Source organism: Prunus mume, linkage group LG1 (assembly GCF_029339155.1).
Source record: "Prunus mume cultivar Tortuosa linkage group LG1, ASM2933915v1, whole genome shotgun sequence".
Taxonomy (NCBI): Eukaryota; Viridiplantae; Streptophyta; class Magnoliopsida; order Rosales; family Rosaceae; genus Prunus; species Prunus mume.
Genome location: NC_142698.1, coordinates 25,302,520 through 25,328,928, shown reverse-complemented (window position 1 = coordinate 25,328,928; position 26,409 = coordinate 25,302,520). Strand labels below are relative to the sequence as shown.

At 35.8% G+C, this 26,409-nt stretch overlaps 1 long non-coding RNA gene and 4 pseudogenes across 5 annotated transcripts; all 5 read left to right on the top strand.

Annotated features, from left to right (window-relative positions):
- The first annotated feature begins 652 nt into the window (after nt 1–652).
- On the top strand, nt 653–2,357 carry LOC148921412 (uncharacterized). Its single transcript, XR_016123197.1, has 3 exons — nt 653–762; nt 846–929; nt 1,396–2,357. It is a non-coding gene; the product is annotated as an uncharacterized LOC148921412 (long non-coding RNA).
- Nucleotides 2,358–3,701: 1,344 nt separating this feature from the next.
- Nucleotides 3,702–6,395, top strand: LOC103323607 (scarecrow-like protein 30 pseudogene; annotated as a pseudogene). The gene has a single exon (XR_016122928.1). The product of XR_016122928.1 is annotated as a scarecrow-like protein 30 pseudogene (transcript).
- A 4,166-nt stretch (nt 6,396–10,561) lies between these two features.
- LOC103322248 (scarecrow-like protein 30 pseudogene) lies at nt 10,562–13,525 on the top strand (annotated as a pseudogene). The gene has a single exon (XR_016123208.1). The product of XR_016123208.1 is annotated as a scarecrow-like protein 30 pseudogene (transcript).
- A 6,122-nt stretch (nt 13,526–19,647) lies between these two features.
- On the top strand, nt 19,648–22,631 carry LOC103322257 (scarecrow-like protein 30 pseudogene; annotated as a pseudogene). The gene has a single exon (XR_016127048.1). The product of XR_016127048.1 is annotated as a scarecrow-like protein 30 pseudogene (transcript).
- Nucleotides 22,632–23,209: 578 nt separating this feature from the next.
- On the top strand, nt 23,210–25,951 carry LOC103322265 (scarecrow-like protein 30 pseudogene; annotated as a pseudogene). The gene has a single exon (XR_016127049.1). The product of XR_016127049.1 is annotated as a scarecrow-like protein 30 pseudogene (transcript).
- Nucleotides 25,952–26,409: the final 458 nt, after the last annotated feature.

The window sequence follows — 26,409 nt, the reverse complement described above, 5'->3', positions numbered from 1 at the left end:
GATAAGATATGTGTGAGTGATGATTTAGGCCCTCCTCCGTAGGAGCCCGGACTGTCATTTTCTGTCATTTGTTGTTGGTTATGGGAAATATTTTCTTGGCAAATTGGAGATAGGTTGCCCCCACCTGGAATATAAAGTCGGTAAAAAAGAAATGGCATATTGTCTTCTCTGATTGACAATTAATTCAAGCTCAACAGAAGATTAAGCAAAAGCTATATATTTTTCTGAGAAAGCTACATCATTATGAGAGCAATTTTTTCTGAGAGAGAACTGAGATGATCCAAACCTACGGAGATGATGATGTTCAGTGTTCACCAACACGTTTATTTGCTTGTGCAGTGGGAGACTTCCATACAAAACATTCTCTTCTGTTCTAATAAGTGTAAAACTCTTCTTGTGCATTGCTAATAACATTTTCGAAGGACCAGCTAAATGATGCTCTTTAACTAAAATCGTGTTAGTTTTCGTAGATGTATCTGTTAGCCACACATTAATATGAAACCTGTATAGCCAATCTTTGTTGTTGAAACAAGTAAAAACCCCTTACTTATGGAGAAAATGGAACTGGTATTATTAATTGGTCCATGAAAGAGCTTTCTCCTCGAACATATAGTTTTGTCTAAAAAAAGTCTCTTGGCATGGGAATCTGTTTCTTCTCTAAGCAGCTTGTCTTTTGTTATGCAGAAGTATACACCACTTGAAGGAAGATCAAACTTAGTCCAAACTGCATGGGCTTTAATGGGTTTAATACATACTCAACAGGTCAGTTCATGATTTAAAAAAACTTTCTTAGTTAATTTCATTCATCTTGCATTCTCACTTCTTTCTTAAAAGAAAAAATGTAGCAGGCAGAAAGAGACCCTGTGCCTCTCCACCGTGCTGCGAAGCTGTTAATCTCGTGTCGGATGGAGACCGGGTTCCTTCAACAGGTAACTTTCTAAACTTCTAGCTCATTAGTTTCTCAGAAGGAACATAAGTAAATATATAAGTAAAGATTATTGCTAGAATATGAATGCTCTGATGCCTAATTCAACTTTCATTTTCTCAGAAAAATGACTTGCATGGAAATGACAGGTGCTTTCTATAAAAATTGCATGTAACAATACTTTCCCGTTAAGGGCTCTAGCAGAGTACTCTGCATGCATGTTCTCCACTGCCTTCTGGAGGTGTTTAATTAATATACAACCCAAGATTAAGTCCACAAAATTATTTAAGATAAGTAAATATAATTAATTATAATTTATTAAGTAATTTATGAAATTAATTAAAATACTTAAATACTAATTATTCATTCAAAAAGTATAATGAAAATATAATTAATAATTAATATAATTAAATAAGACTAAGATATTATTAACTGCAAATTTTTAACTAAACAAACTAATTTTGTAACAGGAGAATGATAGATAATGAAGAAGATGAACCAAATTCATATGTGGATCAATAAGCAAAACAAGGAGATCACTTAACTAATAGGTCTTCTGACAACAAACCACCTGCTAAATCTACCTCAAAGCACACTCAACTAGTTAGGTTTAGGTTCGGTTATGTCATACTAACCGTATATTGAGATCAAAATTCTAATCATAAAACCTATACTTTTAAAAATATACCAATATTTAACAAGTATAGTTGAGCGGTTGTACTCTCTAAATAATAATATATTTAATATAGCCGAGTGACAATACTGTTTAAGTATATAGCCGCGCGGCTATACTAAATTTACTTAATATTAATATTTAAGCCTTTTTTGCTTATAGCCTTTTTTAATTACTTTAATTAGCAATTATATTTTAATTATTATTGCTTTAGTGAATAATTAGTATTTAAATATTGTTCTAATTTTCTAAATTACTCATTTTGGAAAAAGAAAAAGGAGAGAGAAAAATTTTAAAAGAAGCAAAAATGGACAAAAATGCCCTTATTTATTTTTAGATTTCCTAAGGAATCCAATATATTTGCATGTCTTTGATTTGAAAATTGAGTGGTTTTAGGGTTTAAGCTTTGACAGCAAACAAAAATGGGTGATGTTGTTTGGACAGTGACTGGCGGCTCAATTAGTCAAAACATTGTATTTCTCCAACAACAATAAAAAGAGAATTGTCTTATGGCGGACCAAGATTCATCGAACTTCACAATTTTAAACAACAAAAGTTGGTTCCACCACAGCATAAGCTTTGACGAGACTTTCGATATTGGGGGCTATTTGTTCTGTTTTTCTTATGGAAGGAAATTTAAACTCATCACTTTTGTGTGTGGAAATAATCTAAGACTCATTAGAGCATCTACCATCACTACTTTAACCCAAGTATACTCTCACCATTCTTCTTAAAATATATTCAGAAATTAAAAGTAATTTTAATCAAATCCATTTTTGGAATACTAAAAAAAAATCTAATAATTGATACTATTTTTAAGGAAATTGAAAATAATTTTAAAGTCCATAAATTTATTTAAGATAAGTAAATATAATTAATTATGAGTATTTATGAAATTAATTAAAATACTTAAATACTAATTATTTATTAAATAAAAACTCATGAATATAATTAAATAAGGCTAAGATATTACTTAATTGCAAATATTAAACTAAACAAACTAATTTTTTATATAAAAAATTAAAAAAACAAAGTCTACAAAATAATTTAAAATACTTCATTACTATTTATTAAGTAATTTAGAAAATTAGAACAATATTTAAATACTAATTATTCACTAATATAAAGTAATAATAATTAAAATATAATTGCTAATTAAAGTAATTAAAAAAGGCTATAAGCAAAAGTAAATAATCTGGTGCTCTTGTCCTTTGAGAATATTTTTTGGTAACCACGCTCTCTGTATAAAACCAACTCCCTTGGACAACAAATTTGGGTAAACGTCTCAATCTTAAAGATGGTCTTATTTGGACCTCCCAGCAGGAAAATTCCACGTCCACCACATCACCACGGTAGTGGTGGTGGCGGCTTCCCCTTCCCCATGGCATCCAGTATCGAAATTCGGTGGGTTGTCTTTCCTCCTAATATAATATATGCTCATCCTTATATGATGAAAATTACAAACTTAGATTAAGAGGAAGACTGTGATTTCATATAAATGATCTTCACACGTTCACTAAAAACTAGTAATCTAGAAAAAAAAGATTTGGGTTTGAAAAAAAGAGTTGAGTTGACCTTAAAATTCTATGCAATTAGCATCACATTGAAAAAAAATTCATCAAGCAAAACAACTAATCTAAAGCTAAAATGTTGATTAATTATAATCAAATAAACTTGTCATATAGAATAATATTGGTCAGTGTATCTTAGCAGCAAAAAGAAAAAGAAAACCTTAATTGCAAAGGGAAGACTAAAACAAGATGGGGACTTGTCAAAGTTATAACATGTGATGTTTGATTTAGGAGATAGGCATGAGAAGAAAGGAGATGCTATAATTATATATATATATATATATATTTTCCATTTCACATACACCAACTTGTCAATCTTCAGTCTTACCGACATTAATTTGAACAGAGAACTATAATGGGAAGGCAGAAAAATAGTTAAGAACTTTGTCGGTTTGTTTGTGGTGTACATCTTGAATTGATGGCCCTCTTGACTATTCCACAAACTTGAAAACACTAGATGTCAAAACTTCATTGGTTATCGTAATTTTTATTTTTGTCATAGTCCTATGTGGTTTGTAATAGAAAAGTGGCGGCTGACTTTGTCCCACTTCAACAAGGCCTTCCTAGAAGGTTCATTGCTATGAAGATGGATCTCCTCCAGCTTCTGTTTTTCTCAGAGGAAAAGCATATTCTCCCATGCATATACACATCCAGAGTGCATTAAAGCTGTCTGGTAATTATGATTTTCTTCAGGTCTGAGGTACTCTGCTATATTTCTTAATTATTCCAGAGGTTTCTGCATTTTGTTCAATCATTTTCAATAGTCATCACATGAGATTCCAATATTCATTTCAATTTGCTTTCTATTCCAAAATTTCATATCACAGTTGGGTTTCTTGAAAAATTAAAAATCTGACCAGGTAAATTGGTTGATAGATTGTTTTTATGGATACCCTTCTTGAAAGATATTCTCTTTCCATGGAAAGATTTAATTTTGGGCACGGCTCAGCTTCACTCTATTCTAATCAGAATCTTGTAAATGGGTTCCATGTAAATCAAGAATCCACCAGTCCAGTTCTCCTTTCAACCAATTTGGATCACCCTAGTGATTCAAGTACTTCTTTGAGCTCGGGTTCAGATGGAGATACTATTGACTTTAGTGATTACAATCACCCTGTGCTTAAGTACGTAAGTGATATTCTTCTAGAAGAAGACCTGGAGGGTAAGACCTGCATGTTGCAGGACTGTTTGGCCCTCCAAGCTGCTGAAAAATCTTTCTATGATGTCCTTAATCAGGAGGACCCTCCTTCACCCAACCAACTCCCTCTTTCTGTGCACCAAAGCTTTGAGAACTCAGATGATGATTCCCCACATAGTTGTCATAGAAGTAATGGCTCTATTGCTGCAAAGACAGACTGGGTTTTTGATCCTTCAGAAACCTCAAATGCTCAATCTTCTCTTGTTCAGTCTCTATCAGATGCTGGTTTGGTTTCAGATTCACTTTCTGAGATGCATAGTCTTGGGCATTCTGGAGGGTTAGTGGAAGCCAGCAAGTTCCTTCCAAATGTAAAACTAGAGGGGAACCGGTTAATGCCTCCGGGTCTTGATCAGTGGCCTTCAAGTACTAACATACTGATGACAACGCCAGACAATGATGGCTATAACTCAACAAATGAATTAAAGGGAAAGAAAAATCATCAAAGAGAGGATGCTGATTATCCAGAAGAAGGCAGAAGCAACAAGCAGCCAGTTGCTTTTGCTGACGACTCTGAGCCGCAAGAAATGTTTGATGAGGTATTACTTTGTCATGGGAATCGTGAGTTTGAGTCTTGTTCTCCTGATGAATCTTTGATATCTGAGGGAAGTGGAAAGTTGCAGCGCAACAAGCAAAAAGGGTCTAAAACAGCGCGTTCAAAGAAACAGAATAACAACTGGGAACTAGTAGATTTGAGCACACTGTTAACTCAATGTGCACAAGCTGTGGCAAGCTATGACCGAAGAACTGCAAGTGAACTACTCAAGCAGATAAGGCAGCATTCTTCCCCGTATGGTGATGCTACCCAGAGATTAGCTCATTACTTTGCGGATGGCCTAGAGGCACGCTTGGCTGGAGCCAGAACTCCATCATACTCTCCCCTTGTTAGTATGCAGATATCAGCTGCTGAAATCTTAAAAGCGCATGAGGTATATGTTACTTCATCCCCTTTCAAGAATATGTCTAATTTCATGGCGAACAGCACAATTCTGAAACTAGCAGAAAAAGCAACAAGGCTTCACGTTATTGATTTTGGCATTTCTTATGGTTTCCAATGGCCCTGCTTTATCCACCGTCTCTCCGAGAGACTGGGTGGACCTCCTATGCTTCGTATCACAGCAATTGAGCTTCCCCAACCAGGTTTCCGACCTACAGAAAGGGTAGAAGAGACGGGGCGTCGCCTGAAAAAATATGCTGAGAGATTCAATGTCCCATTTGAGTACAATGTCATTGCTCAGAAGTGGGAAACAATCCAATTTGAGGATCTTAAAATTGACAGAAATGAGGTGATTGTGGTCAATTGTATGAACCGGCTAAAGCACATACCTGATGAGACAGTGATGGTGAACAGTCCAAGAGACATTGTCCTAAAGTTGATCAAGAAAATTAATCCAGACCTATTCATTCATGGGGTTGTCAATGGGACATACAATTCACCCTTCTTTGTCACACGGTTCAGAGAGGCACTCTTCCACTTCTCTGCACTGTTTGATATGTTTGAGGCCAGTGTTCCTCATGAAGATGAACGGCGGCTGCTGTTCGAAAAAGCTCAATATGGGAGGGACATATTGAATGTCGTAGCGTGTGAGGGACTGGAAAGAGTTGAAAGGCCTGAGACATACAAGCAGTGGCAGGTTAGGAATGTGAGGGCTGGGTTCAAGCAGCTCCCACTAGACCAAGAGCTTTTGAAGAGAGTGAAGAGAATGTTGAAGTTTATGGGTTATCATAATGATTTTAGTATTGATGAAGATGGCCATTGGATGCTGCAGGGATGGAAAGGAAGAATCACTAGGGCTCTTTCCTTTTGGAAAAAAGCCTAGACCACTATTCTCTTCGCTCTTGAATTTTTCCTTTAATCTTCCTTCCATTGGCGAAGTTGTGTTTACCGTATTGTCATGTTGTAATGAGTTGATTGTAAATTTTATTTATTCATCTTTCCAATGGGAGCTTGATCTAGGATTTGTAATATTTGGATCCAAGTTTGAAACAGAGCACTAATTGATACGATGATCAAATGCGGTTTGTTTTTTACATTTACACTATTAGCGGCTAAGAGCAAGCCCAATGGGGCTTTAAAGCAGGTTGAACCATTCGTGGGACTCCAAGACGTAGCAACCTAGGCCAAAAGTCCATCCCGAATAACTCACTTTTTGGTCTGTAAATCCCTCATCTGATGCAGCCGCATACATAAATATAAAAGCACTTTCACTCATGGTGCCATGACAAATGGAAATGGCAAATAAGGGCAGACACTATTTATGTGAATAGTGCTTGATCTAGCAATATTTTTTTGATTTTTTTAATCCATTGCCATGGCAACCCAAGGGCAATTACTCTTCACATGAGATTATTATTATTTTTTATGTATGAGATTAATAATAAATAAAAATGGTTAGGTATGTATAAAAAAGGATTATGAATTTTTTGGTAATATTTCAGAATTTGTTTTGATTTGTTTGTTTGTTTGTTTGTTTGTTTTTTTTTATAAAAATTTATTCGCTGACGTTAGCACCTTCAAGCAACAGCTTTGTTCTTACCTTTGGGCCTACCTAGTCTTTATGGAGCCCACCATCTGTCGGGGCTGGACTTCAACCTTATATCTGATGAGTCGATTTTATATTATATATTTAACCCCATTCTTAGTCTGAATTATATTTCTAATATAGGTCTTTCAACTTCCTCTGGAGCAAAACATAATCAAATGGACGAATTTTGGAGTAATTCCAGTTGGAGGACGTTCGTGAGTCACTTAACTTGATCGTGTCAGAATTTCAGGCGATGATTTCTGGCCCGAATATTTGTATCTTTAAAACGAGCTATCTTGGGCCAGATTTGGAGGAGATTTGAGACCAAAACAGATTTGGGCAGATTCTCCTAATCCCTTTATTTCCTAGTCTTATTTTATTTTAACTTAGTTATTGGGTAGCTAGGTTTTAGGAGGTATTTAAGCTTCTTTTCACAGCAATTTAGGGATCTCCTTTAGAACTTCTTTTTGGCTTTTGGAGCAATTGCTAGGGTTTTGGAAATTGAATGATATTTTATTGATTTCAATTATGATTATGTGTAACTAATTCCCTTTGCCGAGGCCGTAAGCCTTAGCATGAATATGTAGTTTTATTAATTTGCTTATGAATGGATGCATGTTTGCTTTGAATTATTAATCACTGTGTTTAAAACTATCTATCTATTTTAATGACTGATCACCATTAGGATGTGTAGACAAGTAAATTGATGCAATTTCTGTTGGAACATCACCTGAAATTGAGGAGGGCTTCTTGTGATTAGTAATTGTAAGTTCACTTTCACGCTCTTAAGGGTTGCATGGTTTTTCACAAAGCTTAATGAGTCTTGCATGTTTATATTTGATCCGAACATCAGACGGATTGCATGTTAGATATACGTTGAACATCACAAGGAAAATATGCATTAGGAAAACCTAACCTTCAAAGCATATATGTGGAAATTCATAAGTAATTGAGAGAATTGCATAGGATTGCGATGGTGTTGGCTAAACCTAGTTTTCTAAATTGTTAGTCTTTAAAAAGAAATCGTTATTATAACTTTGATTTCTTTTACTGTTTCATAAACTTCAAATCTTTGATAAAATCTATATTAGTTATTAATTAAGAGTTAGTTTAATTACAGATTAGTCAAACAATCTTTGGGGACAACGACCTTGCATGAGCATTTATACTATAATTACCTTGTATTCTTGTATTTTTAGTGATTTTAACCCTGTTTGCGCAGGTATTAAAATTCCTATCAATATCCTTAAAATATTTGTATATTTAAACAGTATAGTCACAGGGCTATACCCTTAAAATATTCGAATATATTTAAAGAGTACAGCCGCACGACTATACTCTTTAAATATTAATATATTTTCAAAGTGTATGTTTTACGATTAGAGTTTCAATCTTAATATATAGTTAGTACGACATAACCGAACCTAAACCTAGTTAGTTGAGTGTGCCTTGAGGTAGATTTTAACAAGTGGTTTGTTGTCGGAAGACCTATTGGTTAAGTGATCTCTTTGTTTTGCTTATTGATCCACATATGAATTTGGTTCATCTTCTTCATTAACTACCATTCTCCTGTTATTATAGGGGTTGCAATTCCTCCTTATTTTTCTTTAAAGAGTATAGCCGCACTATACTTTTAAAATATATTAATATTTAAAGTGTATAGCCACTACACTCGTTAAATATATTCAAATATTTTAATGGTATAGCTGCGTGGCTATACCTAATATTTAAATGAATATCTTGAATACAAATTTATAAATAAACCCAATTCTAGACATGTATTTATAAAAAAATCCAAACACTATTTAAACATAGAAACACACCCAAAATCAACCCCAAAGTCAACTTTTTGGGTGTGTTTATAAATGGTTTTGAGTGTGTGTAATGATGAGTTTTGGGTGTGTTTATAAAGTGTTTTGGGTGTTGGGTTTTTTTATAATTTCAACCTCCATTTTGGGTGTTTTAGTGAAACTCCCTATTTTGAAAGCATAACCGCAGGGCTATACTTTTAAAATATATATTTAAAGAGTATAGCCGAGCGTGTATACGCTTTAAATATATACGAATATTTTAAAAGTATAGCCGCTGGCTATACTCTTTAAATATTTTTGAATAATTATTATTTAAATATTTAATTAATTTCATAAATTACTTAATCAATCATAATTAATTAGCCGCCAGTCACTGTCCAAACAACATCACACATTTTTGTTTGCTATCATTATATAGTTGATACAAAATATGACTTCCTATCCTATATGAGATTTTAATAAAACTTGATTTTAATTGATGCTTTATGTACAAGTAAATAAACTGGTGCTCTTTTGGGACGGATCTAGGCTTTTAAAATGGGATGGGTTAAATTTATCTTATATACGCACCAGAGAGTGGAACATAAAAGTGCAGCTACTGCAACGTACCAATTTATTCTTTTATTTATTTTATTTTATTTTTGACTTAAAGGGATTATGTGTGAAGAGGGTTATCAGTGAAAGGAAAATTAGCAATAAAGTATTCATAAAAAAATAATATAAATATATAAAAAAAGAAGTTGGCAGTAGGCTAAAAAAGTAATAACAAGACGGAAATACTTTTCATTTTAGAGAGAACTTTATAGAGATGTCCTACACAAGAACGTCCCGTAATAGTCGAAGAGAATTCAATTCATTAGTTTGTCTCTTCTTCTTGTCATTGAGTGTATTGTTGGATGAGCGATGAACCTATGAGTCTTTGGATGTGAGCGTGACATGATTGTCATTAGTAGGTATGGGTGAGCTAAATTAAATTTTAGGTTGATAAAATAACAACTCACCTGGGCTATAGCACAGGTTAGTCCCTTCTAAGGACCGTCCCCAGTGCTATGCCAATGCGTTCCCACCGCAGTATTGGTAGATTCTTTCCTCCAATGTAACCACCAAAAAAAAAAAAAAAATTGGTGCTCTTGTCCTTTGAGAATTTCAATGACCATGCTCTGTGTATAAAACCAACTTCCTTGGACAACAAATGCGGGTAACCGTCTCAATCTTAAAGATGGTCTTATTTGGACCTCCAAGCGGGAAAATTCTATAACATATATTTTTAGGTCAACAAACAATATATGCTCATCCTTATGTGATGATCAAAATGAGATTGTCAACGGAGTCTAACTCAGTGGAAAAAGACCTTGATTTGCATATCAGAGGTCTCATGCTCAATTCTCACGATATCATAGTTATGCGTGTGTAAGAAATTCTCATCCCCTATAGTTTAGACTATGACTTGTATTAAAAAAAAAAAAAAAAAAAGAGAATAAGTTGAGTTCACCTTGAAATTCTATGTCATTAACATTACACCGAAAATTTTCATCAAGCAACGACAACCAATCTAAAGCTAAAATGTTAATTAATTATAATAGAACATACTTGTCGTATAAAATAACATTGGTCAGTGTATCTTAACAAGGATAAAAAGAAAAGAAAAAGAAATTCCAAAGGGAAGACTAAAACAAGATGGGGACTCGTCAAAGTTGTCTTAGGACCAACATGTGATGTTTTACTTTTATTTAGTACCTAAACAGTAGTTTGATTTAGGAGATAAGCATGAGAAGGGAGGAACTGCTATAATTATATTATATATTATATATTTTTCCATTTCACATAAACCAACTCCTAAAAATTCACATACTCAATCTTCAGTCTTTCCAACGTTAATTTGTTAATTGTCAATCACGCATGGATTTGACTTTAATGTATCGTCCTCGACTCTCACAGAAACTTGAAAACACTTGATGTCAAAACCTCATTGGCTACCCTATGTGGTCTACAACTGTAATAATAAACAAAGGTGGCGGCTGGTTCAACGAGGCCTTCCCAGCCAGAAGGTTCATTGCTATGAAGATGGAGCTTCCAGCTTCTGTTTTTTGGCAGAGGATAAGCATATTCTCCTATGTATATATACACGTCTCCAGAGTCCATTAAAGCTGTCTGGTAATTATGATTTTCTTCAGGTGTGAGGCACTCTGCTATATTTCTTAGTTATTCCAGAAGTTTCATCATTTTATTCAATTTTTGTTCGTTCGATCATTTTCCTGTTCATAACATAAACCAGTTTGCTGATATTGTGCAAATCTGAATCTTGCTATCTGTTTGTGTTCTGGGTATCTCTCATTCGTCCAATTGGGTCAAGTTCTTATTTGGTGAGTCTCATTACTTGAGATTCCAATATTCATTTCAATTCCTTTCTATTCCAAAATTTCATATCACGGTTGGGTTTCTTGAAAAATTAAAAATCTGACCAGGCAGATTGGTTGATAGATTGTTTTTATGGATTCCCTTCTTAAAAGATACTCTCTTTCCATGGAAAGATTCAATTTTGGGCATGGCTCAGCTTCATTCTATTCTAATCAGAATCTGGTAAATGGGTTCCAAGTAAATCAAGAATCCACCAGTCCAGTTTGCCTTTCAACCAATTTGGACCACCCTAGTGATTCAAATACTTCTTTGAGCTCTGGTTCAGATGGAGATACTATTGACATTAGTGAGTACAATCGCCCTGTGATTAAGTACATAAGTGATATTCTTCTAGAAGAAGACCTGGAGGGTAAGCCCTGCATGTTGCAGGACTGTTTGGCCCTCCACGCTGCTGAAAAATCTTTCTATGATGTCCTTAATCAGAATAACCATCCTTCACCCAAGCAACCCCCTCTTTCTGTGCACCAAAGCTTTGAGAACTCAGATGATGATTCCCCACATAGTTGTCATAGCAGTAATGGCTCTATTGCTGCGAAGACAGACTGGGTTTTTGATCCTTCAGAAGCTTCACATGTCCAATCTTCTCTTGTTCAGTCTCTATCAGATGCTGGTTTGGTTTCAGATTCACTTTCTGAGATGCAAAGTCTTAGGCATTTTGGAGGGTTAGGGGAAGCAAGCAAGTTCCTTCCAAATGTAAAACCGGAGGGGTACCGGTTAATGCCTCCGGGTCTTGATCAGTGGCCTTCAAGTACTAACATACTGATGACAACGCCAGACAATGATGGCTACAACTCAACAAATGGATCAAAGGGAAAAAAAAATCATCAAAGGGAGGATGCTGATTATCCAGAAGAAGGCAGAAGCAACAAGCAGCCAGTTGCTTTTGCTGACAACTCGGAGCCGCAAGAAATGTTTGATGAGGTATTACTTTGTCATGGGAATCATGGGTTTGAGTCTTGTTCTCCTGATGAATCTTTGATAACTGAGGGAAGTGGGAAGTTGCAGCGCAACAAGCAAAAAGGGTCTAAAACAGCGCGTTCAAAGAAACAGAATAACAACTGGGAACTAGTAGATTTGAGCACACTGTTAACTCAATGTGCACAAGCTGTGGCAAGCTATGACCAAAGAACTGCAAGTGAACTACTCAAGCAGATAAGGCAGCATTCTTCCCCATATGGTGATGCTACCCAGAGATTAGCTCATTACTTTGCAGATGGCCTAGAGGCACGCTTGGCTGGAGCCAGAACTCCATCATACTCTCCCCTTATTAGTATGCAGATATCAGCTGCTGAAATCTTAAAAGCTTATGAGGTATTTGTTACTTCATCCCCTTTCAGGACGGTGTCAAATTTCTTGGCCAACAGAACAATTCTGAAACTAGCAGAAAAAGAAACAAGGCTTCACGTTATTGATTTTGGCATTTCTTATGGTTTCCAATGGCCCTGCTTTATCCAATGTCTCTCCAAGAGACCGGGTGGACCTCCTATGCTTCGTATCACAGCAATTGAGCTTCCCCAACCAGGTTTCCGACCTACAGAAAGGGTTGAAGAGACGGGGCGTCGCCTGAAAAAATATGCTGAGAGATTTAATGTCCCATTTGAGTACAATGTCATTGCTCAGAAGTGGGAAACAATCCAATTTGAGGATCTTAAAATTGACAGAAATGAGGTGATTGTTGTGAATTGTATGAACCGGCTAAAGCACATACCTGATGAGACAGTGATGGTGAACAGTCCAAGAGACATTGTCCTAAAGTTGATCAAGAAAATTAATCCAGACCTATTCATTCATGGGGTTGTGAATGGGACATACAATTCACCCTTCTTTGTCACACGGTTCAGAGAGGCACTCTTCCACTTCTCTGCACTGTTTGATGTGTTCGAGGCCAGTGTTCCTCGTGAAGATGAACGGCGGCTGATGTTCGAAAAATATGTATATGGCAGGGACATATTGAATGTCATAGCGTGTGAGGGACTGGAAAGAGTTGAAAGGCCTGAGACATACAAACAGTGGCAGGTTAGGAATGTGAGGGCTGGGTTCAAGCAACTCCCAGTAGACCAAGAGCTTTTGAAGAAAATGAAGAGAATGTTGAAGTTTAGGGGTTATCATAATGATTTTAGGATTGATGAAGATGGCCATTGGATTCTGCAGGGATGGAAAGGAAGAACCATTATGGCTCTTTCCTTTTGGAAAAATGCCTAGACCCAATCTTTGCTCTTGAATTTGTCCTTTAATCGTCCTTCCATTGACGAAGTTGTGTTTACCGTATTGTCATGTTGTAATGAGTTGATTGTTAATTTTATTCATTCATCTTTCCAATGGGAGCTTGATCTAGGATTTGTAATATTTTGATCCAAGTTGAGGCAGAGCACTAATTGATATGGATGATCAAATGCAGTTTGTGGTACATACATTTACACTATTAGCGGCTCTAAGTAGGGTTTCTTGGTTAATGCCCATATTTAGCTTCTAAATCTTGTTGTACATTCATTTCTAAAGGCTTTGCTTTTATGGTTCTGTCTCTTTGTTGGTAAATTTGCTTTTATGATTCTTTGACTTGTGTTTGGTTTGGTTGTTTTTCATATGTGTTTATAATGAAAATTTATATATCCAACTTCATTTCCAATAAAAGATCGTGTGTATTTGATCTGTCACCCACAAAGACCCGTTTCATATCTTCTTTACGCATTTGAACAAACAAACGAAAAAAGACAAAACAAAACAGTGCAAAAGAAAAGAGTAAACAAGACGGCTTTTTTGAATTTGATGTTTTACTTTTATTTTTTGAATCTGATAGTAGTTTTGATCAAAGAGATGATCAGTGGGCATGGCCCTGAGGGTGACGGCCATGGCACTGACGGCCATGCCACGCTCTCTCTCTCTCTCTCTCTCTCTCTCTCTCTATATATATATATATATATGTGTGTAAATTTTCATAATTAGGTGTCTAACTCAAAATAAAAATTAGTGCTAATTCTTTAAATAGTAAATTTGGCTTATTTAAATTCAATTTGCCATACCTAAAACCCTTCACTTTTTGTTCCTATTCAAACGTTAAAACTTCATTAATTTTCTTAGGTGTTCTGTTCTTGTTTTGTTGGCTTTTCGCTTTATGAATTATACATGTAATGTTTATGAATAAAACTACATACTAATTATGTTGAACCTATTTGTTTTATGAAAATGACCATTCCAAATACCTACATTAATTTTAATGTACTTACAATTAATTTAGGTATTAATATCATCCAATGCACCCATATAATATACCTACTTTTATTATGTTATTGTGTACCTATTTTTAATTATGAAAAATATACGCAATAAAAGTAACTGTTTGATAATATACCTATATTTTATATGTATATGTGTTGTAATTTACAGATTTTTTTTGAATTGAGATGTGAGAGGGAATGACAACTAAAAGAAATGGGGTGATTGATATGCCAATTATGTCACTGTTGTATGGGCCTCTCTTCTTTAAACAATTAAACGTTAAAACTTCATTAATTTTCTTAGGTGTTCTGTTCTTGTTTTGTTGGCTTTTCGCGGTTGTCTATGAACGTTATTTCGCTAAGGTTTGATGATATGTGTTCTGAATTGAGCCGCCAATATACATCTTATTTCGATAATATACATTTGATACATATTTCCTATCCACTATGAGAATTCTATTAAACTTGATTTAAATTGATTTGGGTATTGCCATCAGAGAGCTGCTTCTGCTTTTGTCTTTGTTCTTCGGGATGCTTTATCTTTATGTACAAGTAAACAAACTGGTGCTCTTGTCCTTTGAGAATTTCAATGACCATGCTCTCTGTATACAACCAATTTCCTTGGACAACAAATTTGGTAACCGTCTCAGTCTTAAAGATGGTCTTATTTGGACCTCCCAGCAGGTAAATTCTATAAGATGATGAAAATTACAAAAGTAGATTAAGAGGAAGACTATGATTTCAAATAAATGATGATCATGCATTCACCAAAAACTAGTCATCTAGAAAAAGGATTTGGGTTTGACCGTTGCATCACTATGTAGTGTTAAGTACTATAACATGAGTGAATGACTTTATAAAACACATGTTATAATATGAATTGATTAATAACATAACGGGATGGTATAATAGAATGAGTTGAGTTGATTAATAACATATAACGCAATGATATAAGAAAATGAGTTGAGTTGACCTTGAAATTCTATATTATTCTATATATATAGAATAATATTGGTCAGTGTATCTTAACAAGAATGAAAAGAAAAAGAACATGTGAGCTTTTAACTTTCAAAGAACCATGGTACTTGTCAAAGTTGTCATGGAAACCAACATGTGAGTTTTACTTTTATTTAGTACCTAATCAGTAGTTAGATGTAGGAGATAAGCACGTTAAGAATTAGTTATATATTTCTAATTTCGGTTGTTGGATTGTATTTATTAGATGTGTTGGTAGATTTAATGTGCAACATACATGCAATTCAATGACCATTAATATGGGTATTTTTGTTTCTAGGGTAGAATCTGCATCTCAAATTAAAGCCATGAAACAAGTAGGTGGCAAATCAAAATTGGAATAAAGCTAACCCATTTTTAGTGAATCTTAAGAGGGATATGCAAGATGAATTCTGCGAAATCATGGATTAAGATGAGTTATTGTGGATGCAAAAATCTAGAGTTAATTGGTGGGATATAATTCCCTGAAATTGAATAAGTAAACAATTGAATTGGATTCAGTTGGGTGGTACCAACGAAATCAAGTGCTAAAACCCATTTCTTATTGAATTAACCGATCAACTTAACTTGTTTTGCTATTGAACATTTATTTTTTATTTCAGAAATTTTCGCAAAAAATTTCGACATATTTTATTATAAGAATATTTCTTTAGGGTTGTGCCCATTCTCCCTCCTCTTCCGCTTTACAACCAGAATATGGGACCTTAGAATTCACCCTACATGTCGATGAAAAAATGGTATCCTGGTTGAGATCAGATGTAGGAGAGATATGTTTACTCTTGAATTATTTTGTGAGATTTGTGCTCTCCGGAGTCGCAAGTTGGTACTTTTGTCTCTCTCCCGGAAAGGAGTTCAATCGGCAAGCTAAGCACTTAAACGTATTTCTTCTCAGATCAAAGTAGCCTCGAGCAAATCTTCTAGAAAGCGAACCCTTTCTCTCTTCTAAGAAAAATAAAAAATCTATATATACTATTATAATATAAAAGGAAAACGTATATATAATTCCCCATAATTGACCAATTCAAGGTGAAACATGAGGTTGCTCCCTCAACAAAACTGGAGATCTATAGCTGACCGATATTACACACCATCATTTAACTATTGCAATTCTTTTCATGGTAGCGAGTCACATGTATAGAACCAATTGGGCATTGGTCATGATATAAAAGATATTTTAGAGGCTCCTCAAGGCCTAGATCGCCTTCTATTTCTACTAGGCTATGAACTAGATTAAAATCATTCTCAACGAACCCATAAGAAGTGATCTTATTTTTTTCATTGAGTCGGGGTAGAGACCAAAGGTCTTGAGCAACCTATCCGTCAGGCCAACTCAAAAGATAAAAAAGTATTATTAATTTCTTCATGCTCGTTCCAAGACATTCTGGAGAGGTCCGTTTGATATCCAAAAACTATTGAGCAACAGTCGGACAAGTGGAGAATGTTGGGGTGAACCAGAAACGTTTCGGTAAAGCATGAGCTGTAGTGTTGGTTGATGAGAGTTACTTTAGAAACAAAAAAGTAAAATAAAATTTGTTTTTGTTATTATTCCAATTCTAATAAAATGCAACTAGGTCTAGCTAGTTATAGTATAAGTTGGCGATGAGAACTAATTACTGATTTAAATATGCTAGTTTTAAAACGAAATACCTGGAGCTATTTTGTTTGGTGTTGTTATTATTAAGTGCTAGGTTGATACAAGTTTTTAGTGAATATCCTTATACGTCACACTTTTATGAATTGGTGATTTTGGTTGTTTTGTTTCTTAGACCGGGGAACCTTCATTTGGTTCACACTTGATATTTTCCATTTCACATAAACCAACTTTTATCCTTTTGTTATTAATGTAGGAGCATAGGGGAGGATCTGGATATATACTTACCATTTAATTAGTTATTTTATAAGATATAGTTATTTTTTTTTATTTAGGTAGTTTTATAGTATCTTTTATTATTTATGTGTGATTTTATAAATAATTAGTTTATTTTTAAATCAAGTAGCCTTGGTTCCTAAGTCTTATGCTTGGTTGATGATTAATGAAATAGTTTATTTGTGGCCTGAATTTGCTATGATATATGTGAATTTGGACTACCCTAGACTTGGGTGTTCGTGTGTGTTATTGGTGACCTATGTCCGAACTCCGATCCCCATAAATTGATATAAGAGCTACGACTCAAGATCTAAGTTCTCGGGTAGGTTTTTGGATGGAGAGTCGTGTCGACAACTACAACGACATGGAGGAAATTAAGAGGATGCTACATCAACTTACAAAATGCATCGCTCGCATTGAAGCTCCAACCCGGATAGGTAAGAGTTCTAATAGGGAGGGATAAACCCTTATATGAATCGAGTAGCTCACATTGACACTCTAAGATGTGGGAGTCTCGATGGAGGGTACGAGGGAGATAGCCATTTTCATTGTTGCGCTCCGTTGTGTGAGTAAAGTGAATAGGGGCACATTGATTCTCATTGTGTCTTTAAAGGTACAATTGGATTTAGTAATTTTGGTGCATCTTGTTCTTCGCCAAATTTATTAAATTTAGATTTACCTCCAATATCTGATCATTGCAAGTGTGAAAATTGCAATGAAAATTGTTTGGGCATTCAAAGCAATTTGATAAGCAATTTATTGAGCAGGACAATGAAGAAATGGGAATTGAGAAAATTTCCGAAGATATTATTGATTTTATGGGTATTAATGTTTTCACTCGGAAAGTTGCCAAGAATTTGGTTGATTTTGTCAATTGATTGAAGGTTCAAAAGAGAAACATTTGCATTGTTAGACCATCTCCAACCTTTGGGGTGGAAACTCAAATTTTGAGTTTAGCCTCCAAAAACCATCTCCAACCTATGTATTTTGGGAGGTGAAAATTTGAGATGCCTCAAAATTGGACTGGAATTCCACCCAGAATTCTGCTTGGACTGATAAATCTGTGGGGCCCAATTCTGCTTTAATAAATATTTTTTTATTGCATGATGTGAGAAGCCCATCATGTGCGTGTTGCTGGCAAGTGGGAATGAAGATTCCCTCTAGTTTATTGAAAAGCAAAGGCTATTTTTGGTATGTTTTGTTATGCTTTTTATTATTATTATTTATTTTTTGAAATATTCCAACATATTGGATAATCAGCGATTCAGATTCATTTTAGGCAATCTCAACAGTAAAATTTCACATCCAACGGCTCAAATTTAAATCCAATGGTCAAATTAATATTTATAATTAATCTAAGTTAGATCTAACCCCAAAATTTATTCCAAACTCTATAAATAGCAATTCATTTAGTAAATAATCCACCAAAAATCATTTTTTTCCTTTCTCCCTTTGTTATAATCTTTCATTCTACATTCCGGGCATACGTATGGTGTTGTGTTTATTTTTATTTTTAAGTGAAATTCTATTATGTTTTGGAATTTTAATTTTTTTAGGTTAAAATGTTTAGAAAATTAAATCATGAGTATTGAAACACAAATAATGTCAAGAAAAAAAAATTAGGGATTAATCATTCTTAAACAATTTAATAAAGTTGATGACTCAAATTATGAGTCAGCAAGGTTAGAGGAAAAAAAATTTTGAGTCCTGAAAATACATGAATAATTATATTTTGGAGGGTAGAAATTTGAGTTTAGCCCCAACATAGTTGGAGATGGTCTTAGAGGGAGTAAAAAGAAACCAAAAATAACGAAATATTCTAACTATCTTTTTAATTGGGAAGGAAGGTTTCAATTGGGTGCTAAAAGATCCAGAATCAATATGAAGCAATTGAAGATTTTATTCGAATTTTTCCTCAATGAAAGGCTTGAATTCAAGGATGAATTCTTTTCAACTGGGGGAGTTTGATGTAGGAGCATAGGGGGTGGATCAAGACATATATTTACCATTTAATTAGTTATTTCATGAGATATTATTATTTTTTTATTTAGGTAGTTTTAGGATATCTTTCATTATTTATGTGTGATTTTATGATTAATTAGTTTACTTTTGGACCAAGTAGTCTTGGTGCTCAAATCTTGTAAAGCCTATAAATATGACTGGCGTAATATTTGTAGAAGAGTTTTGATTGATGATTAATGAAATAATTTAGTTTATGGCATGAATTTACTACGATATATATATGAGTTTGTACTAACTATAAACTTGAGCGTTCGTGTGTGTGTTGTGAGTGACCTATGTCCAGGCCGTGATCCATCAGATCAGTTACCTTAAAAATTCACATAGTCAATCTTCTATTCTTCTATTCTACTATTCTATTAATTTGAACAGAAAACTATAATTACAAGTCAAAAAGTTTGTTAATTGTCAACCACGCCTGGATTCGACTTTGAGAACTTTGTGGATTTGTACTCTGTGGTGTACATAATGGATGGTCCTCTGGACCTTCCACAAGCTTGAAAAGACTTTTTGTCAAAACCTCATTGTCTATCCTATCATCTGTGGTCTGTAGGCTGGTAATAATATAGAAAAGTGGCGGTTGTTCAACGAGGCTTTCCCAGAAGGTTCATTGCTATGAAGATGGAACTTCCAGCTTCTGTTCTTCTCAGAGGATAAGCATATTCTCCCATGTATATATACACGTCTCCAGAGTCCATTAAAGCTGTCTGGTAATTATGATTTTCTTCAGGTGTGAGGTACTCTGCTATATTTCTTAGTTATTCCAGAAGTTTCATCATTTTATTCAATTTTTGTTTGTTCAATCTTTATCTTGTTCATAACATAAACCAGTTTGCTGATATTGTGCAAATTTGAATCTTGCTATCTGTCTGTGTTCTGGGTATCTCTCACTTGCCCAATTGGGTCAAGTTCTTATTTGGCGAGTCTCATAACTTGAGTTTCCAATATTCATTTCACTTCCTTTCTATTCCAAAATTTCATATCACAGTTGGGTTTCTTGAAAAATTAAAAATCTGACCAGGTAAATTGGTTGATAGATTGTTTTTATGGATACCCTTCCTGAAAGATATTCTCTTTCCTTGGAAAGATTCAATTTTGGGCATGGCTCAGCTTCATTCTATTCTAATCAGAATCTGGTAAATGGGTTCCAAGTAAATCAAGAATCCACCGGTCCAATTTGCCTTTCAACCAATTTGGACCACCCTAGTGATTCAAATACTTTTTTGAGCTCTGGTTCAGATGGAGATACTACCGACATTAGTGATTACAATTGCCCTGTGATTAAGTACATAAGTGATATTCTTCTAGAAGAAGACCTGGAGGGTAAGCCCTGCATGTTGCAGGACTGCTTGGCCCTCCAAGCTGCTGAAAAATCTTTCTATGATGTCCTTAATCAAAAGGACCCTCTTTCACCCAAGCAACCCCTTCTTTCAGTGCACCAAAGCTTGGAGAACTCAGATGATGATTCCCCACATAGTTGTCATAGCAGTAATGCCTCTATTGCTGCAAAGACAAACTGGGTTTTTGATCCTTCTGAAACCTCATATGTTCAATCTTCTCTTGTTCAGTCTCTACCAGATGCTGCTTTGGATTCAGATTCACTTTCTGAGATGCAAAGGCTTGAGTATTTTGGAGGGTTAAGGGAAGCAAGCAAGTTTCTTCCAAATGTAAAATTTGAAACTATTGATCTAAAGGGGTGCCAGTTAATGCCTCCGGGTCTTGATCAGTGGCCAGCTACTAACACACTGATGAGGAGGCCAGACAATGATGACTACAGTTCAACAAATAGTTCAAAGGGAAAGAAAAATCATCAAAGGGACGATGGTGATTATCCAGAAGAAGGCAGAAGCAACAAGCAGCCAGTTGCTTTTGCTGACGACTCTGAGCCACAAGAAATGTTTGATGAAGTCTTACTTTGTCTTGGGAATCATGAATTTGAATCGTGTTCTAATGATGAATCTTTGATAACTGAGGGAAGTGGGAAGTTGCAGCACAACAAGCAGTCAAAAGGGTCTAAAACAGCGGGTTCAAAGAAGCAGAATAACAACAGGGAACTGGTGGATTTGAGCACACTGTTAACTCAATGTGCACAAGCTGTGGCAAGCTATGACCAAAGAACTGCAAGTGAACTACTCAAGCAGATAAGGCAGCATTCTTCCCCGTATGGTGATGCTACCCAGAGATTAGCTCATTACTTTGCAGATGGCCTAGAGGCACGCTTGGCTGGAGCCAGAACTCCATCATACTCTCCCCTTATTAGTATGCAGATATCAGCTGCTGAAATCTTAAAAGCTTATGAGGTATTTGTTACTTCATCCCCTTTCAGGACGGTGTCAAATTTCTTGGCCAACAGAACAATTCTGAAGCTAGCAGAAAAAGAAACAAGGCTTCACGTTATTGATTTTGGCATTTCTTATGGTTTCCAATGGCCCTGCTTTATCCAACGTCTCTCCAAGAGACCGGGTGGACCTCCTAAGCTTCGTATCACAGCAATTGAGGTTCCCCAACCAGGTTTCCGGCCTACAGAAAGGGTTGAAGAGACAGGGCGTCGCCTGAAAAAATATGCTGGGAGATTTAATGTCCCATTTGAGTACAATGTCATTGCTCAGAAGTGGGAAACAATCCAATTTGAGGATCTTAAAATTGACAGAAATGAGGTGATTGTTGTGAATTGTATGAACCGGCTAAGGCACATACCTGATGAGACAGTGATGGTGAACAGTCCTAGAGACATTGTCCTAAAATTGATCAAGAAAATTAATCCAGACCTATTCATTCATGGGGTTGTGAATGGGACATACAATTCACCCTTCTTTGTCACACGGTTCAGAGAGGCACTCTTCCACTTCTCTGCACTGTTTGATGTGTTTGAGGCCAGTGTTCCTCGTGAAGATGAACGGCGGCTGATGTTCGAAAAAGCTGTTTATGGTAAGGACATATTGAATGTCGTAGCGTGCGAGGGACTGGAAAGAGTTGAAAGGCCTGAGACATACAAGCAGTGGCAGGTTAGGAATGTGAGGGCTGGGTTCATGCAACTCCCACTAGACCAAGAGATTTTGAAGAAAGTGAAGAGAATGTTGAAGTTTATGGGTTATCATAATGATTTTAGGATTGATGAAGAGGGCCATTGGATTCTGCAGGGATGGAAAGGAAGAACCATTATGGCTCTTTCCTTTTGGAAAAAAGCCTAGACCACTATTAAAATCTTTAGTCTCTTTGCTCTTGAATTTTTCCTTTAATCTTCCTTCCATTTACGAAGTTGTGTTTACCGTTTTGTCATGTTGTAATGAGTTCATTGTTAATTTTATTTATTCATCTCTTCCAATGGGAGTTTGATCTGGATTTGCAATATTTTTATCTAAGCTGGAGCAGAGCACTATTTGAGGAAGCTCAAATGCGATTTGTTGTAGTCCGCATACATTTACGCTATTAGCGGTTCTAAGTAGGGTTTCTTGGCTAATGCACATATTTAACTTCTAAATCTTGTTATGCCTTAAAAGACTTGAAACAGTTTATTAAAATTCAAGCTATGAACCCAAAATAAAAGAGCCATGTAGGTAAGCTAGAAGATGCTTAACAACCTCAAATCTTTGAGAGCAATGAAAAATAAACGATTGAAGATGGTCAACAAGGTTGTGGAAGACTGCACTGTTCATACAGTGCCTCTCGCATGCAGGAGCACATAATTCCAACTTCATTTCTAATAAAAGATTTGTGTGTTGATCTCTCACCCACAAGACCCTTTTAATATATTTACGCATTTGAACAAACAGAAAAGGACAAAACAAAACAGTGCAAAAGAAGACGGCTTTTTTGAATTTGATGTTTTACTTTTTATTTTTTATAAAAGAGTTGATCAGTTGGGAGTGCTAACTTTTATTCTTTTGTTACCTTAAAAATTAACATTTTCAGATTTCACTGCTGCCAAAAATTTAAATAGATAGCTGTATATGGTTGGAACCCAAGAAATATTGGCTCTTTTGAATTTCACACACCAAAGACTGAATTCTAAAATTGCCTTCCTATATGGACTGCCTTTTTCTTATAAGTTGACTGACTTTCTCATACTTTTTAGTTAAGACTTTCTCAAAAGGTTCATTGCTTTGAAGATGATTCTCCAGATTTTATTCACACAAAAAACAAACCAAGCATCTGTCTGATAATTTTAATGTCCCAGAAATATATCAGGTACTCTGCAATATTTCTTAGTTTCCTTCTTGAATGAGTTTCAGAGTTTATTCCATTATTGTCTGATCAATCTTATTCCTGTTCATAAGCTGTTTTCTGTTTTTTTGCTGAATCTTGCACTCTCTTTCTGGCTGTTTCTCGCTGTTCCATTGGCTCCAGTTTTATTTGGTGAGTGAATTATGACATAAGTTTCATACTTTGCTTTTCTTTTCTTTCTTTTTTTCCCAAACCTTCTTGGTCATCAGCACCAAAATTTCATATTACAGTTGAGTTTCTTGAAAAATAAAAATTGTGACCAAATCCTGCTAGTTAGGTTGTTTTTTCTGTTCTCATGGAAGAACTTAATTTTGTCCATGGCTCAAATTCAGTGGCTTCTGATCAAAACCTTGTAAATGGGCTCCAAGTAAATCATGAACCCACCAATAAACTTCTCCTTCCAGCCAACTTAGATCGTCCTAGTGATTCAGGCACTTCTTCAGAGGGTGATACTGTTGAGAGTAGTGACTGCAATCTTCCTGTGCTCAAGTACATAAGTGATATTCTTCTAGAAGAAGACCTGGAGGGTAAGCCCTGCATGTTGGAGGACATTTTGGGCCTCCAAGCTGCTGAAAAATCTTTCTATGATGCCCTTAATCAGAAGGATCCTCCTTTACCTAACCAACCCTCTTTCTCTGTGTATCAAAGCTTTGAGAACTCAGATGGTGGTTTTCAGAGCAGTAATGGCTCTATTGCTGCTAAGACAGGCAGCGTTTGGGATTTTTCAGAAACATCTCATGTCCAAACTTCTCCTGTTGAGTCTCTCTCTGATACCACTTTGGTTTCAGATTCATTTTCTGATACGCAAAGTCTTGGGAATTTTAGAGGTGTAGGGGAAGGAAATGAAATCATTGACCTTGAGGGGTACCAGTGTACGCCTCCAGGTCCTAACACACTGTACAGGAATTTGGCATCCGTACCAGAGAATTATGCCTACAACTCAACAAATGGATCAAAGGGAAAGAAGAATCATCAAAGGGAGGAAGGTCATTACACAGAAGAAGGGAGAAGCAACAAGCAGTCAGCTGCTTTTGCTGACGATTCTGATCTCCAAGAAATGTTTGATAAGGTATTACAGGGTGTGAATCCTGAATCTGAGTCCTGTTTTCATGATGAATCTTTAAACGCTGAGGGAACTAGGAAGTTGCAGCACAACAAGCAGTCAAAAGGATCTAAGACAAAATGTTTAAAGAAACCGAACAGCAACCGGCAAGTAGTAGACTTGTGCAAACTGCTAACTGAATGTGCACAAGCTGTGGGAAGCTATGACCAACAATCTGCAAGTGAACTTCTCAAGCAGATAAGACAGCATTCTTCCCCCTATGGTTATGCAACCCAGAGATTAGCTCATTACTTTGCCGAAGGCCTAGAGGCACGCTTGGCTGGTGCAAGATCCCTATCATATCCACCTCTTCTCTTTATGCACACATCAACTACCGAAATCTTAAAAGCGTATCAGGTGTATGTTTCTGCATGCCCCTTCAAGAAGATGTTACACTTCTTTGCCAACAGAACAATTATGAAACAAACAGAGAAGGCAACGAGGCTTCACATTATTGATTTTGGTATTTCTTATGGTTTACAATGGCCCTGCCTTATCCAAAGTCTCTCAGAGAAAACTGGTGGACCTCCTAATCTTCGTATCACAGCAATTGAGCTTCCCCAACCAGGTTTTCGACCAGCCGAAAGAATTGAAGAGACAGGGCGCCGCTTAGCTAAATATTCTGAGAGGTATGGTGTCCCATTTGAGTATAATGTCATTGCTAAGAAATGGGAAACCATCGGACTGGAGGAACTTCAAATTGACAGAAATGAAGTGATCGTGGTTAACTGCATGCACCGGTTAAAGCAAATTCCTGATGAAACAGTAATGATGAACAATCCAAGAGACGCTGTCTTAAATTTGATTAAGAGAATTAATCCAGACCTTTTCATGCATGGGGTTGTCAATGGGACATACAATGCACCTGCCTTTGTCACACGGTTCAAACAGTTGCTCTTCCACTTCCATGCGCTCTTCGATATGTATGAGGCCACTGTCCCTCGTGACGATGAACATCGGTTGTTGTTCGAAAGAGCAATATTTGGCAGGGACATAAAGAATGTCATAGCGTGTGAGGGACTGGAAAGAGTTGAAAGGCCTGAGACATACAAGCAGTGGCAGGCTAGGTATGTGAGGGCTGGGTTCGAGCAGCTCCCATTAGACCGGGAGCTCTTTAAGAAAGTGAAGACTATGTCGAAGATGATGGGGTATCATAAGGATTTTGGAATTGAAGATGATGGTGAGTGGATGCTGCAGGGATGGAAAGGAAGGATTATCTTAGCTCTTTCTGCTTTGAAGCCTGCATAGGAGTTTCACAATTTGACTGCAGGGTCATGTCCTAGGAGAATGTTTTTAAGAGCAAATAGCCACTTCACAATTTGTATTCTCTTTGATCTTCAATGTTTCCTGTACCCTTTTTTTTTTCAATCTTAAATGTTCAATTTTTTAAAATCTGCCAATTGAGCTTGATCTATGATATGTATCTTTCGAACCAAGCAATCAAAATGCAAGCAGATGAACTTGAAATCAAAAGAATGATACGCAGTAAAAGAAATTTTCAATTCTACTGCAAATGAGGAACAAACCTAAATCTTGTGAGAACAATGAAGAATAATGCAACCTAAATTTAAGATTGTTATTCCATTGTTAAATTTGATGATGATGATGATGAATGTGCTATCCTGCCTCCAGCAATGACTTCATTTAACCTCAAACATATGAGGAATGGAATGCACTTGGTGCAATGTTCATTATAGTTCCATGAATAAATTTAGCCACCTAAAACCACTTCTTCCACTGCTAGGCTTGTAACTTCATGATTCAACCCTTTTCTTTTTCTTTTTCTTTTTAATTAAAAAAAAGTGTAACATGTTAGGTAATTGTACTCTAATGGACCTGTCACATGTGAT